Raw genomic sequence first — 17,253 nt, forward strand, 5'->3', positions numbered from 1 at the left:
GTAGTTGTGGCCGAGTGGATAAGGCGATGGATTTGAAATCCGTTGGGGCATTCTCACGCAGGTTCGAATCCTGTCAACTACGGAGAAGTTGGGTAGCCTTTCACATTTGGCGACTCAGATCACAGCGGAGCGAATCACTTCATCCAGGACATGAATGGTGCAAGTCTCCAGTTCACTCAATGAACTGCACAGATGTACACTTGTCTTGCCAGCGTAAACCCTCCAGCATACCATTAAATCACAAAAACGATTTATGCTGTACAGGAATCTGCAACAATTCTATTCTAAGAACTACACGTAGTAAAAATTCAGCACTTCATTTCTAAAGTAAAAGAGAGATAAATTAACAGACCAATGTATTTATATTACCCATTTTGATGTTCCATTCGATAATGCTATTCAGATAAAACTCCCAGTTAAGGTTTACAGAACAGCACTTCTTTATCAAAACTAAGCAGCTGTAGGTTCTTGTCTTCGGATCTTCCTGTCTCTTATTTGTCCCTGTGTCAAAGATTTTGTGTCAAAGATCACGGATCGAAAAGTTATTTTCCAGATATATATCTTTTCAAGAAGATTGTTACATGCAAGGTCTTGGCAGTCCTCCTCCCAACAGTTCAATGTCCCCCGTCTCATACCCCCGAGCATCTGACTGGGTCCCTGTTTTTTTTTAAAGACTTTCAAGAGACGCAATTAAAATTTGAATTGAAATTTATATATTTTCCTGATTAAAATTGAAACTGAGTGGCCAAACTCGAACTATTTATGTCTCCAGGCAATGAACTAATTGAATTGTTCGACCCAGGATTACGTTGTTGTCTTATTGGGAACAGTTGTTGCTGTGTCTGGTTGTTCTGCTGCTTTTAAATCTCTTAAACGTGCACTAATATGTGTAAAACACCTCGCCTCTACAGGAAACAATGAACCATCATAATGAAGATATGTTTTCATTTTAATTTTTAAATACTTTACCCTAACATATCAATAAATTTTATACAATTTCGACTTTGTTTTTTCCTATATATACATATAAAACATGAAATAAAGACAATCCCATCTGAACACCATCAGTTGAATCTGCGATAACGTGTCTGTGATTTCATTCTAGTGACCCACAACATGTACGATTTTTAAAATGAACGTCTCTTCCATAAGAAGCCAACGAGATAGTCTCATATTATTACATATATACAACGTTTTAGCGGATTGTGGTCTGTGTACATAACCTCTCCGATCCATTGTTCATGGCACATACATTAAATTTGTAACGCCAGTACGAAACTCAATAGTTTTTTTTTGATTGTGCAGCATTTCTTCTGATAGATGTTGATTTTCTATGAAAGGTTATCAACTGGCAGTTCTTCCCCATGCTCATTTTTCCCGTTGGAGTACACCTCCAACTTTAACGTCACGACCATCGATGGCTACTTAAAAGTCTTTTAGGCGTTTGGCCTAGGTAATACTGGTTTAGTGGTTAATATCGTCTACAAATGGTCAATTGCCACATGGCATGTTACTGTCCACCGAAAAGTAGTGTTCTTCTTCAGCAAATCGGTTTACGATGCCACTACACTATTATAGTTTAGAACAGACTTCTGATAGAGTCCGCTGAGTCTGAAGAATTAAAGAAACTCTTTCTTCGAGGTTGATCATGGCAATTCCTCAGAAGCCTTCGTCCTCACGTTCCGGAGGGTGCTCAACCTGTCATGACCGATGTTACATCCCAAGAACATCACCTCTGCCTTCGTGAATTCTGTTTTATTTATGTTTGTCATCAGTTTTGCTTCTCGTGGTCGTTCAAAGAGCTCTGCCAACAGACCCTTGTGATCATTCCTTGAATTGTTAAGGATCACTCCATCGCCTAAATAGATTACACAATTTGTCAACCCGGCCATAACTCTGTGCAAGTGTCTTTGGGTGTGGCGGGCTTGTTCTTCATTCAAAAGTGCATCATTTTAAACTGATATAGCCTATATGGAGTTACAAGCGCTGAGATTTGTTCACCAACTTTGACAACGGTACCTGCTAGTAGCCACGCATTATGCCCGACTTGGTGATGTAACTGGCTTGTCCGACTTTCTGGATGCAGTCCTCCAATCTAGAAATTGGATATGAGTTCGATTTTGTAACGGCGTTGACCGTTCCATAATCCGCACAAAATTCAACACAAATCATCTGGTTTTGTAACTGAGACAATCAGCGAACTCCTCGCGCTCTGGCTTGGTTCAATGATGTTCTCGTCAAGCATGGTGTTCACCTGCATCTTGTCCTGTCAGCCTTTGAGACGGTTAAGTCGAGAGGGATACTGCTTTATCGCAGCAGAATTCCTTACATCTACTTCGTGTTCAATTGCTTTCGTCCTCCCCATGTGATTCTTGCATGTGCCCTGACTCTGTAGGAATAAAAAATCTTTCAACGCTTTTCTATGCTCCTGAGACAGACAGCTTTCTAATCCATCCCACTCCTCAAGGGCTTCATCATTTTAGAATCTGTTTTGAGGTCCATCAAAATTCAAAGCAACTGAATTCGATTTCTCACTCTGCTGGGCAGTAATGAACAACTCTTCCTCCAGTTCTTCCTTTGTTGTGTAATACGTTTTCAACATGTTCACATGACATACCGAATACAGTTTTATTTTCTATCTGACATCTTTGCAAATAGTTCAACTGACTCAACTTTTTCACAGGGACCAGTAAACCTAACTTTAAAGGGATCACCTATGATTGGTAACAGTACTGACAAGTTATCCTCGTGAGAAAACTTCTGAGTCCCAGATTTTTATCTGCCACCTGCGTAATTCTACGCTGTGCCATCTTTGGGTGTTGTTTTGCTGAATCACCGACAAATTTAGTCTCTCCCTCAATTCCATTACATGATTTAATTGTGTGATCTTCGACTTTGACCCTGTCATTTGTTTCTTTAATTAATTCCAAAGGGCAATCACTTCATGTGCGAATATGAACTTGAACGGAATTGACTAAGTGGATTCGTTTGGAACATTCTAAATGGCAAACAATACGAATGGGACATCATTTTCCCAATTATTCGGGTAATCTTGACAGGATGCTCTCTTCATGGTCTTCAAGGTCTTAAGCCATTTTTCTAAAGCTCCCAAGGATTCAGGAAGATATGCACTAGATTTAAAGTGTTGTATCTCAGCTATCAATAACCTCCTTAAACAGTCGAGCAGTAAAATTTGACCCTTAGTCTGACTGAATCTGACTAGTTAGGTCATAGCGTGTGAAGAAAGCTACTAACTCCTCTACCAGAATTGTGGCCTTGATACTCCGGGAAGGAATTGCCATTGGAAATATGGATAGCACATCCATTGTAGTCAACAAGCACTGGTTCTGACATTTAGTTCTCGGAAGGGGACGACCGCAATCAATTATAATCCAACTGAAAGATTCTCCAACTGTGGCAAATGGCAACAAAGGCGTGTTTTTATTGCCGCCTGAGGCTCACCTGCCATTTGACATATGTGACACTGTCAGAAAAAGAAAACCACATCCCGTGTGCATTCCAGGCCAATGGAAATGTTTAGTATTTAGCTCGCGTGTGTCGTAACCCTCGGTGACCCCCTATAGGTAGTTCATGTGCTACGCATAACACTTCCTCTCTATGTGGTCGCTGCAACACAGTCTTGTGTTCTTCGGCCCACTACACGAATCATATCAAGTAGTGTATCAGCTGACCTCAACTCAACTCCTTCATCTTTCTGTTTACTTGTCACTTGGTGCTGTGACTATTGAGAGTTGGATCTGTTTAACACACAGTCTGGGAAAATAGAAAAATATTTCTGTTTTAACACCTCAGTTTCTTCGTCTTCATTGGGCTTCTCCACAATAAGGGAAGTCACTTCCAGATTGGATCTTGCCAAATCATTTCCAAGCACAAACTGAATTCATGGAACTGACACTCTCTCTATCACGCCCAGGGTAAATTTCCCCGGCATAAATTGGCGCTGCAACCTGATCTTACATAAGGGAAAGCTAAATTTCTGCCCATATATCCCACAAATTACGACACTCATGGGAAACAGATATGAAAGGGTACATATTCGCCCATCTCTTACTACAAGCGACTGGTTAGATCCTGTCACTCTCAAAATTATAGCTTCTTGTTCGACTCCCCCGTTCTTTCTGAGTAAACGTTACCACAGCGGCAGATTCTTTGTAGAGATCAGGTAATAACTGCATAACCAGCCCCTGCCGAGGCTGCACATCCGTCTGCAGCTTCTCAGCTCTTCTTGCGGTCTCATGTATTACCTACATTAATGCCACCAGTTTAGCTTCTTTAAACACTTCTATTTTCCACAACACCTTTAATTAACGACAAGTACTGTGTCTTTTCGTATTCAACTTTGCCAGAATGGAAACAGCTGAGGCCTTTCACCTCCTTTCCACTCTCTTGGACTTTTTTTTTCCTGCTCTCATATCTTCCAAGTGCACCCGGTTTTTGGTTTAGTAATGCAGAATCACCCCTTCTGCCAATTTCGATCCTTCACAGGACGAATATCTGTTCAACAGCTTGTCTAATGCACCAGCATGTACTCATCTACTAATTCTGCTCCCCTTCTGACTTTCCGAAATCTTTTTTTCTTCCACTTGAATTCTTGCAATCTCTAAAAGTGTGTTTTTGAACTCGTCCAGCAGAATTATCTCTCTAATAGCCTGAAATATCCTCTCTTTATCCAAATAAGAATCCATCCATCAAAAGTATTGTGTTTATTTCTTTTTAACTCAACATAAGTCTGACCAGTGATTCAGAAACGCTCTCGATTTACTTCTGGTGCCAGTTCAGAAGCACTGAAAGTAGCCTATTTTAATCATTCATAATCTTTTCACACCTCACGTAATATCATACCAAATCCCTTCCTCGCTCTGAATTCGAGTTTAGTCTGAACTCGCATTATCCATAAATCTTCAGACTATTCCGTCTGCCTAGCCATGTTTTTCCTTGACATGAAGAAGGCTTCAACATCATCCTCATCAAATTGTTGTGGAGTTGTGACACATTTACATATATCACTAATTTCTCTTTTAATTTCCATCCTGTTAACTTGACTTTGCTGACAAATTCGCAACTTCTCAAGTTCAAATTTTCTCTTTCCTTCTCTCTCTTCTCTGTTCCTTTCTTATCTCCCTTTGCTCATCCAAGGAATTTCTCTCTCTTTTTCCTCCCTCTCTATCTCCCTTCTCTCTGTTTCTCTGTCTCTCTCCTTCTCTTATCTCACTTTTCTCATTCTTCTCCCCCTTTCTTTCTCTCTCCCTCTCGCTTTCCTCACTCTCGCTTTGTTTATCTTCTCACTCCATTTTCCTCGAGACTAATTTAATTTTTTCTACCTCAACTGCACTAAGTTGTTTTTCCGTCACAGCTTAGTGTTTGTGTAACTCCTTCAACCACTTTATTTTGTCCTTGGTTAATCCCAAATCTAACTTATTTGCTAATACTAAAAGTATGGCATTTTCTTTCACTCTAAACTTTCTTGGCAAATTTGAGAATCATCTTCAAATCTCAGAACGTCTGTTGCAGTTTTAAGACATTTCTCTCTCTTATATTTAATCAACCACAAGTCTCCAAAAATAATCACTTTGTCTCACTTGCGTTTTATTTAAAGATCTAATATACTAACCTGGAAGTGTTTCAATTTGCTGGGAATTTTCGTTTCCCGAAATCTATTCAAAGTTGTCCAAACAGGTTCAAATCCAGGACGATCCCCAAGATTGTTAGGACACAAGGTAAACACTCCTGTGAAATTTTAAACCAGCAACACAGAAAATAATTGTCCCTTGCAGGAATCTAAAATTTCGAGTGGCTGAGGGCTACTTAAAGTTAAAATTGACAACTTCATTTCTGAAAATATAACAGAGAATATTTAACGAAACACTATTGGCAATTTCTTTCTCTAAATTATCTTTTAACTTCCCTTCGATAATACGAGTCCGATACATTCCCCACTAAGATTGACAAACAACACTTTTCATCTTAAAAACTAGCAGCAGTCGGTGCTTGTCTTCGGAGCTTCCAATGTCTTCTGTTCCCTTTGTTTGCAATTTTTGCGTCACCAATTACTGAACCAAAATTTACTTTTAAGAGATATTTCTCAGCAGTCTGCTAAATGCTGGATCTTAGCAGTTCTCTTCTGAACTATTCAATTTTTCCGGTCTTATACCCAAGAACATCTGATTGTTTCATTGGCTTTTAACATTGTCAATAAAATCATATCAAACTTGTTTGGAATTAATTTTTTTTCAGGGCATATTTTAAACTGGTTGGCCGAATGCAAATTTGTTTTTCATTTCCAGGCAATGATATAATTGAGTTCTTCAAACCAGTGTTACGTTGTGGCGTTTTGAGAACACTTCGTTGTGTGTCCGGTAGTTCTGCTACTATTAAGTCTCTGAAAGGTGCACCGATATCTTCATAAGACCAATGAGCCAAGTGTCGGTAAATGAGTCGAGAACAGTGCGCAAATAGGCCTAAAGACATTCTCTGTGCTGGAGAAATCAGTGAACCTGCGGTGAGCTCCTATGCTGAAGTGCAAGGACAACGTCTGCAAAATATACCTGAGCCATGAAGGAGTGGATTCGACTCTCCCTTGATCTTTCTGTCAGACAGGATATCCTTTGGAACATTCGGACTGGGTATACAGTGCACATTCCTTGAATTAGTCCCTTGGGGAATCAGGAAGATGAAATCCTGATCATAGACAGCTGAGTGCAATTCTCTCGCTTCTCAATAACCAACGTGTTATATAACCCTGGTCCTTCCTTCACATACTCCCTGCGTTTGTGTAAAACAGATCTTTGTCCTCGCAGCCTGGCACTCAGAGGGAGATGCACGTGCGACGGGACAAAACTAGAAAGAGACGCGACATGGAAGTGTGTCATCTGTCAATTGTTTAGCCTGATGATTTGTTTTTGCTGTCCTATCAAATTGGGTTTGGGTTTGTGGGTTTTTTGGAATTTGCAAGTTACACATGAGTACCGTGTGTGACTATTTAACTGCACTGTCCATGTTCACGTCAACGGTTCACATTGTCTGGAGAAGTGTCTGGAGTTCCACCTAAAGCTGCCTTTTTCCGAGAAACTCACGGACGTGAAACCCAAGGAACTGGTAGAACCTGAAGACCTCTTTCCCTCTGGAAGTAGGTTTGCCTACTTCCAGAAACTCAACCGGTGCTACAAATCTTCTCAAACCTCTGCCCCTGTTGGGTTTGTGCCTGTGTGACTCCCTCTGTGGGTGAAAAAGTGGATCGATTCATCAAGGCAATTTCAACACAGTGAGACCATGTCAAACCTCTCTCCATTTGTTGTGTCATTTAAGATCACAGGGATAATCCCATTTACACTTGACCTGGAGACATCAGAACACGCAGAATTATGGGTCAAATGGAAATGGGGACTAGAATACATGGATAAGTATGAACAAAACAGCATAGAGGGCTGAATGGACAATTGTCACATTGTCCCATATAATGTAGGACAGGGAGAAACTGGTCTGCAGCGAAAATGATCAGAACTGAAATGTCAAAAGCAGTGTAGGTTTGCTCACTGATCTGAAAGTTTGAGATCCAGATGTATCATTACATGGCTAGGTAACATCATCAGTGGAACCACTAAGTGTAGCGAAACTGTTGTCTCCTTGCTTTCTATTTATACATTTGTCCTGGATGGGGTTCATGAGGTTTGTGGTGATGTCATTTCCTTTTCGTTTTCTGAGAGGTTGATAGATGATATCTAGATATATGTATTTGTTTATGGCGTTGTGGATGGAGTGCCAGGAGGAAGAAATCGAAAGCAACCGACGTCACAGTCGAAAGAATGTACAACGGAGAACTACAAACTTGCGGATACAGAAAAACGACAAACACTGACCAAATACTTAACTGCACCAGCAACCATCCCAACACACACAAACGAAGCTTGTCAGAACACTATTCCAACGAGCCACCATACAGTGCAGTGCAGGCGAACTTCGGAAAACAGAGGAGAACCACCTATACAACGTATTCAAGAAGAACAGACACTCAAAAAGTACAGTCCGCAGATTCCTCGAGAACAAACCACGGCAAGCAGACCAAACACAGCCAGAAACACTAATCACCTTACCATTCATCAAAGAAGTTTCAGAAATGACAGCGAGACTTAAGACCCCTCGGAATCCTAGTAGCAAACAAACCCACTAACACTCTCAAATAAAAACGAACAAACTTAAAAGACCAAGTACAACTCATGGACAAAACCAACATCATCTACAAAATTCCATGCAAGGACTGCCACAAAGACAACGTAGGACAAACAGGAAGAAGGTTAGCCACCAGGATACACGAACACCAGCTATCCACAAAAAGACACGACCCTCTCTCCATCGTAGCCCTACACACGGATGAAAGAAAAACATTTCACCTGGGACAACACATCTATCCTCGTACAGGCTAAGCAAAGATATGCCAGAGAATTCCTAGAGGCTTGGTACTCCAAACACAACGCCATAAACAAACACGTAGATCTAGATACCATCTGTCAACCACTCAGAAAACGAAAAGGAAATGACATCGACAGAAACAGGTTCGTTCGGTATTTCAACATTGTAATGCAGGCAAATTTTCAGTATTATGCGAGGGATCATCAAATTTATCAAAACTTCTCATTAGTTGACAACCGTCACTTTTACAAATTTTAAAGGTTTTATTTGGCGGTAATGCTGCTTCCGTTTCCATGAGCTGGTGGCAAGCTGTGCTTTAATGGTTACCTTTTTCTTTTCCTTTTTGTCACTTAGCAGCCATGTCAAGTGGACAATTGACCCTTTCAGTATCTTCCACAATGTGAGTTTCCATTTGTCTTTTTACTTCTGTTCATTGTCACCTTCTTTCACAGTCTCTGTCCAAATCCCTCATTTCCCATTTCAGGTCTTTGGAAACTCTGACTGCAGAAGATAGTGTGAAAGTACAGCTGATGAGGCAATTTCTCCTCCTGCTGACTGGAGTGTGTAGAACTGGGCTCACAATCTCTGGATAATATAACTGTCACTTAGGCCTGCGGCCTTCGACATGTTTCCTTTTAAATTCCAAATACAATTCATAATATTTTGCTTTTCGTGTAAAATTAATAACAGTGACAGCAGAGAATGATCAGCGTGTGATATCCGCAGTGATTCCTGCCTCACCTCGTTCTTCCCAACAAACTGAGAATGAAGGACGGAGAATAAACGAGGAGGTGAAACAAAAGCGCTTCTAGAACCGAGGTAAGAAACTCCAAATCGAATTAGCAGAACAAAACAACGAGGTGTCAAAGAGGTCCATACTCGATGTGATTGTTCGGTGTTCGAGATGGGAAAGCTATCCAGCCTGAGGCATCTTCACGTCTCTTGTTGCTGACTGAATCAGAAAGCAGATGTTTCACCAGACCTCCACGTGTCTCACTTTGCTGTCCCCACCACCTCCCCTGACCAGGTTTACATCTTCCTGCTCTTCTATGAGGTAAATGATACAATGTCATTTCGTGTCTATCACTTTCTCAGTTCCAGTTCCAACATGGCTTCGATTTCAGAGCAAATGTGAAGGTTAGACTGCAAATCCATTCATTCCTGTTGTGAAATGATTGAGTCGCTAACATGCGAATTGAGGCAAGGCATGATTCAGGATTTATGATGTTGGATCATTCGCGTTGAAAAACAGCAGACAAAATCAAAATGAGGCCTTTCAGAGACTATCTTGGGATTAATTTGACAGAGAGGCGGCATCAACAATCCGTGGTGCACTGTGACACCAGAAGATAAGTGTTACCTTGTTTTCAAACCGTGTTGCCTTCGCACTGAAAGCAAACGCGGTACCTTTGTTGCAGAAAGGGTGAGGGGACGGAAACTGCACTCCTTACCAGGATGATAATTGCTGCTGTACATGTTGGCGCACGTTCAAGACAAGGTATGAGAGCAGCTTAACAAAGTTTCAGACATCAATTAATTGTAATTGCTTTCCCTTTCACTTCTACAACAGGTATGGATTGTTTGCATCCAATTAGAAGGACTATGGTAGCAGATATCCGGAGAAACTACCACGGCAAATCCCGCGCCCAACATCTCGCTGTTTTTTTTCAGTTTTGTCGGGTCTAAATCCGAGCAATCCATCGTTAGCAGCAGCATGGCGATTCGTCGTGCTTATGAGTTGAAAGGTTCAAGAAACTAAGTCATTACCTCCTTCTCTGGGGTATCTTCGGATGATCAGTGAATCATATCTCATTGATAGAGACATGTTTCGAAAAGTGTCAGGTTCTAAGCAGACACCTGCAATAGGTCGGGAACAAGTGAAGAAGCGGAGTGGGAAAGTCAAATAAAAGTGCATGACAATGATGACTGGAACGCATGAGGCAGAAAGTAATCGTGGAGCTGGTGGTGTTAGGCTCAGTGTTGATGCCAATGGGTCTGCCTGCACTGCCCACTGTTGATTCTGGCTCACACTCACTCCAGATCAATTCACCACAATAACCCTCTTCCTCTTGGTTTGAGGATCCCTCTGGGTGTGTGAACGTGGTCAATGTGTCAAGAAAGGATGGAAAAATTCTCCTTATTCTATCCATTTAAACAGATGAACGGTACAGTTTGAAACCAATGTAAGTGCACATTGACTTTCCCTGTACATTTTCAGTGGAGAATGTTAAACTGTGAAATGTCTGTTCAAAAGCGGGCATTGATTGCAATTCTCACCAAACAACATTTTACACAAAAAAGAAAAACATTTCCAAACTTTTTGTGATGAAGTGCTTAGAGAAATACAAGTGTGGGTGGGTAAACACACACCTTGTGTAGGCACTGTGTCTCGGTTCGTTAAAGTGCTTCTCTAGTAAACAAGAGAACTTGGATTCAAATGCCAGTTGTGGATGTCCACTCTTTCAAAGGCTCATTGTTTCATCTTCTTCAAATGTCATATTGCTGATCCCGCAGCTTTCTGACTTTGAGCTCAGCCTGTTGTGATTTGATACACCTGGAGTTATTCCCTCCTTTTTCCTCCACCAATGAATGTTGTTTCTTCCAGTTAATACAAACTGGAATTTCTTTCCATTGTCCCACAAAAATTCTTTTCTTCTCTTCTGTTGCGCTCGTTCCTTCACTCCTAGTTTTAGTGGGAAGACCGAGTTGAGGCAGCAGACACTGCAGATTTGTCGGGAAATGTTGTGGCCATAGCACAGACAGCAAGAGCTGATCAGCTTCATTCTCTGCAGTCACCGATCATTCATCTTTCACCAACAGTAAATACATCATTATCATTCTATATTTCGGATGAAACTGCTTTTATTTCCGGAGGAAAAGATGTTGCATTTAGAATTCGAAAGATTCATAACATGTTGAGTAAATAATGTCTCCTTACCGCAGCCCTAAGTAACAGATACATTACCAGGAGAATGTGGGCCCAGCTATACACAATCCAGTCATTGGCGGGAGGACATAGTCTCTCAGCAACTTCACAATATTCTGCCTCCGAATGTGAGACATTTCAAAGACCAGAAATGGGAAATGAGGAATGTGAACAGATTGAGCGTCAGAAAATGTGAAACAGAGTGTTGCATACATCACACAAAGAGACAAATACAGACTCCATTGATTTAGACAACGGGGGGGCCAATTCTCCATTCGATATGGCTGCTGAGTGAGAGAAAGTAAAAGAAAAAAGTAACAATATAAGCACAAACCTTCAGCAGCTGAAAGGCAACGGAAACAGCACTACAGTCGATGAAACCATTTTAAATGTGTCGAAATGGCGGGTGTCAGCGAATGAGAAATTTTGATAAAAATGTTGACAAAACTGGTCATTTCCCCGGCATCATGATATAGCAATCTGTTTCTCTCGATCTGAAACATTAACTCTGTTTCTCTCCACACATGCTGCAAGGCGCATAGTCTATCAGTCAATCCCTGATTTTGTTTTAGATTTCCATCAACCGTAGTTCTTTATTTTGTGTTAGCATGAATCGCGTTTGGCACAAAAGTGAATCAATTCTCAGCTCCACACTTCATTTCCTGTTTCACAAACACTGTCATCACAATGGGCGGGAAGTGCCGAACTCCCATCTCCAGATTGGGAACTGAACGTGCGCCGCGGCAGTGAGTGAGTAGATCCATAATGATTACTTCACCAACGAGGGCGGCAGAAAACACTGTCTCCTTTCTCAATGACACTGCTTTTGCATTTTCCTTTCGGATCAGTCTCGCTGCAGATCGGTTTCCCCCGTCTTACATTTTTTACAGCTTTTAAAAATGCCCACTTGGCCCATCACGCTTTGTGGCTCAGAGACATCATTCTATTGTAGTCCTACTTTCCGTTTTTGCCACATAATCTCGTTTATTCTGATGTTTCCAGGGTAAATGCCAATGAAATTCTCCCTGTGATGGTAAGTGATAGAATAATGGGACTGAAGTCTGACATGGTCATACCATGTTGTAGGAGAAAGTGAGATGCTGGAGATCAGAGCTGAAAATGTGTTGCTGGAAAAGCGCAGCAGCTCCTTGGATGCTGCCTGACCTGCTGCGCTTTTCCAGCAACACATTTTCATATTATGTTGTAACCCACTTGAGAAACTCATCCTCATTTTCAGCCACAGTGGAAGATATACGGACACATCTCCCCAGAGGGGCAGAGGTCCCAGGATTATACACGTTCCATGTGCTTCATGTTTAAAGGTTCTTCGACAAAACACAGCTTTAGGTTGAACGCAAGCTCATTTTCCAGTTAATATAAAACGTTGCAGTGAGCTGTGATATAAAATCGACAGTGAGCTGTAATAATCCCACAGGTTGTTCATGTGTAATGTTCAATTTCCCAAAATCCACCGCCTTGTGGCACCTGGGAATCTGAAAGAACAGCGACAAGCAAATAACCCTCATTTAAATCAACTGACACACGGCAAACTCGAAACACTTTCACGTCGGGTCTCGTTTTGCTTCTCTGCCTGTTTCATCTCCATCTCCTTCTGACCATCCAATTCCGAAGTCACTGAGCTGTTTGATATAAACGCAGGAAGATCATAAATTCAATGATTACCTGAAAGCGGGGCTATGGAATATCAAACACCGAGTATTGAGAAGGTATGTGCTTGCACACGGCAGGATAAAGAGATACCGGGATCTTATCTTCCCGATTCTCATAGGATGCACTTTGGCAGTTATACCTAATCCCAATGTTCCAATCGATACCATATCTGGAACACAGATTGGGTAGAATCAGTTCCACCCCTTGCCAGCTCAGGTACATTTTGCAAAAGTTGTCCAGTAACTGCAGTTGGTCACAGGTCTCCAGAACAGAAAATGTCTTTTGGCACTTGCACTGTTCACATCTCTTTTCCAATTTTGTGGTCCATCAGTTCAAACGTATTTGCCATGTACATGTGCAACTGAACGGTTTGATGAGTGCGCTGGAGATTTGCACCAATCCTTACGTGGATCAATTGAATCCTCACGCCCTGATTTGATCCCAAACAATAGGATGGGTAGGAAACTTCGGTTTTCTCTGCACACAGCCGTAGTCGGCAGGATTCCAACCTCCGTGGGGAATTCCCAATGGATTTCAAGTCGAACACTTTAACTATTCGCCCACGGCAACAGAACCACGCCAGCGGTATACCTTTTCAGTTCTCTCTTTCTCCGTGGAGCTGAGGCAGAGTTAATCATTGCTGGGTTCATTTAAATTCAAAGATCAAAGCTTCCGAAAGGGCTAAATGTCGGTATATGTTGGGGCTGGATCCTCCATGCCAATAGATGGAATGGACATAGAGGTGAAAACAAAAGCAGAAATTGCACGAAAAATAACTCAACAGGTCTTGCAGCATCTGTGGAGACAGATTCAGAGACAATGTTACAAAGTTTCTTCAGATCATTATCAGAAGTTTGCTTTCCCCCACATATAATGCAAAACCTGGTGGCTTTCCCCAGAAGTTTCTGTTTTTCTTTCAGTGTCCCGAAATCCGCAGTCTGTAACATTAGTCATGAAAAGCATACAGAAACACGTTTGTGGTTTTGGATAAGATTACTGTTTTAGGGAACTATTTGCTGACCCAATTTAAAACCCAGAACTGTGCAGGAAAGAAGGCGGATGAAGTGAGAACAGTCATAGATCCGCGCCTGAAGATCTCAAACAACCGACCTTTCGTTTAACAGCCGCAAGTGTTGACCAATTTCGGCAGAGAGACTGTTGAATCCAGAGCTTGCATGGCCCTCTGAAACTGGCTGTTACTGATTTCACGTTTGGCCTGCCACTCCCTGAATGTCAATTTTCCTCTATGATTATTACTTGCCCAAAATAAAGTCCGATGTATTCATTGTGGAAACAAGGTCACAGTCTGATCGCACTATCTGCAGATACATTCATGTCACCGGTAACCGGCTCTTCTATAACCAGGACTGTATCAGTTTGAACCATTCAGTGTCTTGTCTGTACCAGAGCTTTCTCATTGTTCCAAAACCGAGATGATGTTTAAATTCCTGATGTCTAGGAATGAGGATCCTTTCAATATCTCAGATCTGAGCATGTCTGAAGAACATCAGAGTCAATGGTCCGGCCTCTTAACGAAGGGAAAGATGTCTGGACTGTCTCTGCTCAATTGCGGGGGGGGGGGGGGTTCACACTGCATTTTCCTCTAATTCTGCTTCCCAATGTGGTCGTAAAGATTCACAAAAGTGAACACCAGATTTCCTGTTGTATTTCGTTATAAAAAATCCACCTGCAAACTGACAATGTTTTCCCAAATTCACTTCATAAACCTCTGCCTTACAACATTACCAGGCATGAGGAAATCCCCTTTTCTGGACAGATTGCCGAGGGAGGTAAGGTCTTTTTTTGGAGGAAAGGTGAGCCGGATATTTCCACTGACTTTTCATAATGACGTTGGAAGGAGCAGTGAGGATGGGCAATTTGATAAACAGTAGGAAGTGTTGTCACTCACCAGGGCCAGTTACCTGAGCACTGGGATTGAAGATTTTTGAATGGAAGGCAGCACGTGCACAGAATAAATGCAATCGAGCAGTATCCGTCGAAAGAGAAACAGGAGTGTATTTGTGTTTCAGACCTCGAGTTTCCTAACTGTAGACAAATGTCCAGAACTGTTTGATGCGACTGGGTTTGAAGTTTGAAAAATAATTCGTACTGCAGGAGGTAAGTCGAAACTCAAATTGCCAATTTGTAGCCGATAGAATTCGAACCAATGCAGAGAAACCCCGGAAGGATTGCTAACGCATCACCTTATCCCCTCAGCCGCAGCTACGTGGGGCGTGGTGACCCTTTTGCATTGCTTCTGGAATGGAGGCTTGCAACCTGAAAGACTGCTTCCTGGCTTGCTCTGTCTGCACAATGATCTCAATATTTGCTTTCCATATATATTTGTTAAGAACGGAGGAAGCTGATGGGAGTTGAACTGAACGACACACATTGATGTTGGATAGAGTGGATGGGAAGAATCCATTTTCATGCGCAGTGAGATTAATAAACTTGGTAATGATCGAGAAAGAAAGATGTCGTTTCATTTGTTTAATGTCTGCCAGCGCCAAATGGATCACAGCTGATGAAGTGTTTTTGAAGCAGATACGTCATCGGCAAATCGAATTTGTAAATCAGGGCAGATTGTTTAACCAGAGGTCCACCTCCAAACGGACCCCACCACCAGGGATATATTTCCCTTCCCTCCCCTATCAGCGTTCCACAAAGACCACTCCCTTCGTGACTCCCTCGTCAGGTCCACACACCCCACCAACCCAACCTCCACTCCCAGCACCTTCCCCTGCAACCGCAGGAAATATAAAACTTGCGCCCACACCTCCTCCCTTACTTCTCTCCAAGGTCCCAAGGGATCATTCCATATCCACCACAAATTCACCTGCACCTCCACACATATCATCTATTGCATCCGCTGCACCCGATGTGGCCTCCTCTATATTGGGGAGACGGGCTGCCTAATTGCGGAACGCTTCAGGGAACACCTCTGGGACGCCCGGACCAACCAACCCAATCACCCCGTGGCTCAACACTTTAACTCTCCCTCCCACTCCACCGAAGACATGCAGGTCCTTGGACTCCTCCATCGGCAGAACATAACAACACGACTGTAGGAGGAAGAGCGCCTCATCTTCCGCCTGGGAACCCTCCAACCACAAGGAATGAACTCAGATTTCTCCAGTTTCCTCATTTCCCCTCCCCCCACCTTGTGTCAGTCGGTTCCCTCAACTCAGCACCGCCCTCCTAACCTGCAATCTTCTTCCTGACCTCTCCGCCCCCACCCCACTCCGGCCTATCACCCTCACCTTGACCTCCTTCCACCTATCACATCTCCATCGCCCCTCCCCCAAGTCCCTCCTCCCTACCTTTTATCTTAGCCTGCCTGGCACACTCTCCTCATTCCTGATGAAGGGCTCTGGCCCGAACGTCGGATTTCCTGTTCCTTGGATGCTGCCTAACCTGCTGTGCTTTAACCAGCAACACATTTTCAGAGTTCAGGATTAAACAAATCAGCCGGGATCTCATTGACCGTTGACGCTGACGGGATGGCCCAAATGGCTTCCATCTGCACCAATGCCATTTCTGTGAATTTGAAAATGCTGGAGACCATAGTAACGGAAGTAAAGCAGATAGTTGAGAAAAGATGATTGTAAACACAGTCAACATTTTTCGTTGAAAGGAAAATCACACTTTGGCAATTTGCCAGAGATGTTTTGCTGACATGACATGAAGATTTCATCAAGGAAGCAGATAGATGAACTCTATTTCTATTTCTAGCAGAGACTCAATGTGGGGTTAAATAATAAAACGTCGTTGAACAAGTTAAGAGTTCATGGTGTTGTGTAATAAATGACCTTTGACTGTCCATTATTTACTGAACACAAGCCACCGAATCATGTGTAATTTTTAAAGTTGTAAAATGTAAATCGTGAAATGCAGTAATGTCAGGCATATGGCTTCAATGATGTTTCTCTGTATTAACGACCTGATGAAGTGGCAGAGTGAAATTTGTCCAGTTTTGCTGATGATGTACAATAGATTGGAGGACATCTGGTGATGAGGTTGGGGAATCTGCAACGCGATATACTGTATGTAGGTCGTCTGGGTAAGGAAAAAAAATGACAGATGCAGTTTCCTGTCGGGTATGTGAGGCCATGAATTCGGTAGGAAGAGTCAAAGTCCGAAAACAATTAAAATCGAGAGAAACTGCAATAAAATGTGATGCAGAAGAATCTGGATGTTCTTACGCATGAAACAAAGATGAGCGACTGATT

General features: G+C 42.2%; 1 non-coding gene across 1 annotated transcript; it reads left to right on the forward strand.

Annotated features, from left to right (window-relative positions):
* On the forward strand, nt 1-82 carry trnas-uga (transfer RNA serine (anticodon UGA)). The gene has a single exon. It is a non-coding gene; the product is annotated as a tRNA-Ser (tRNA).
* Nucleotides 83-17,253: the final 17,171 nt, after the last annotated feature.

This window comes from Hemiscyllium ocellatum, unplaced genomic scaffold (genome assembly GCF_020745735.1).
Source record: "Hemiscyllium ocellatum isolate sHemOce1 unplaced genomic scaffold, sHemOce1.pat.X.cur. scaffold_96_pat_ctg1, whole genome shotgun sequence".
NCBI classification, from domain to species: domain Eukaryota; kingdom Metazoa; phylum Chordata; class Chondrichthyes; order Orectolobiformes; family Hemiscylliidae; genus Hemiscyllium; species Hemiscyllium ocellatum.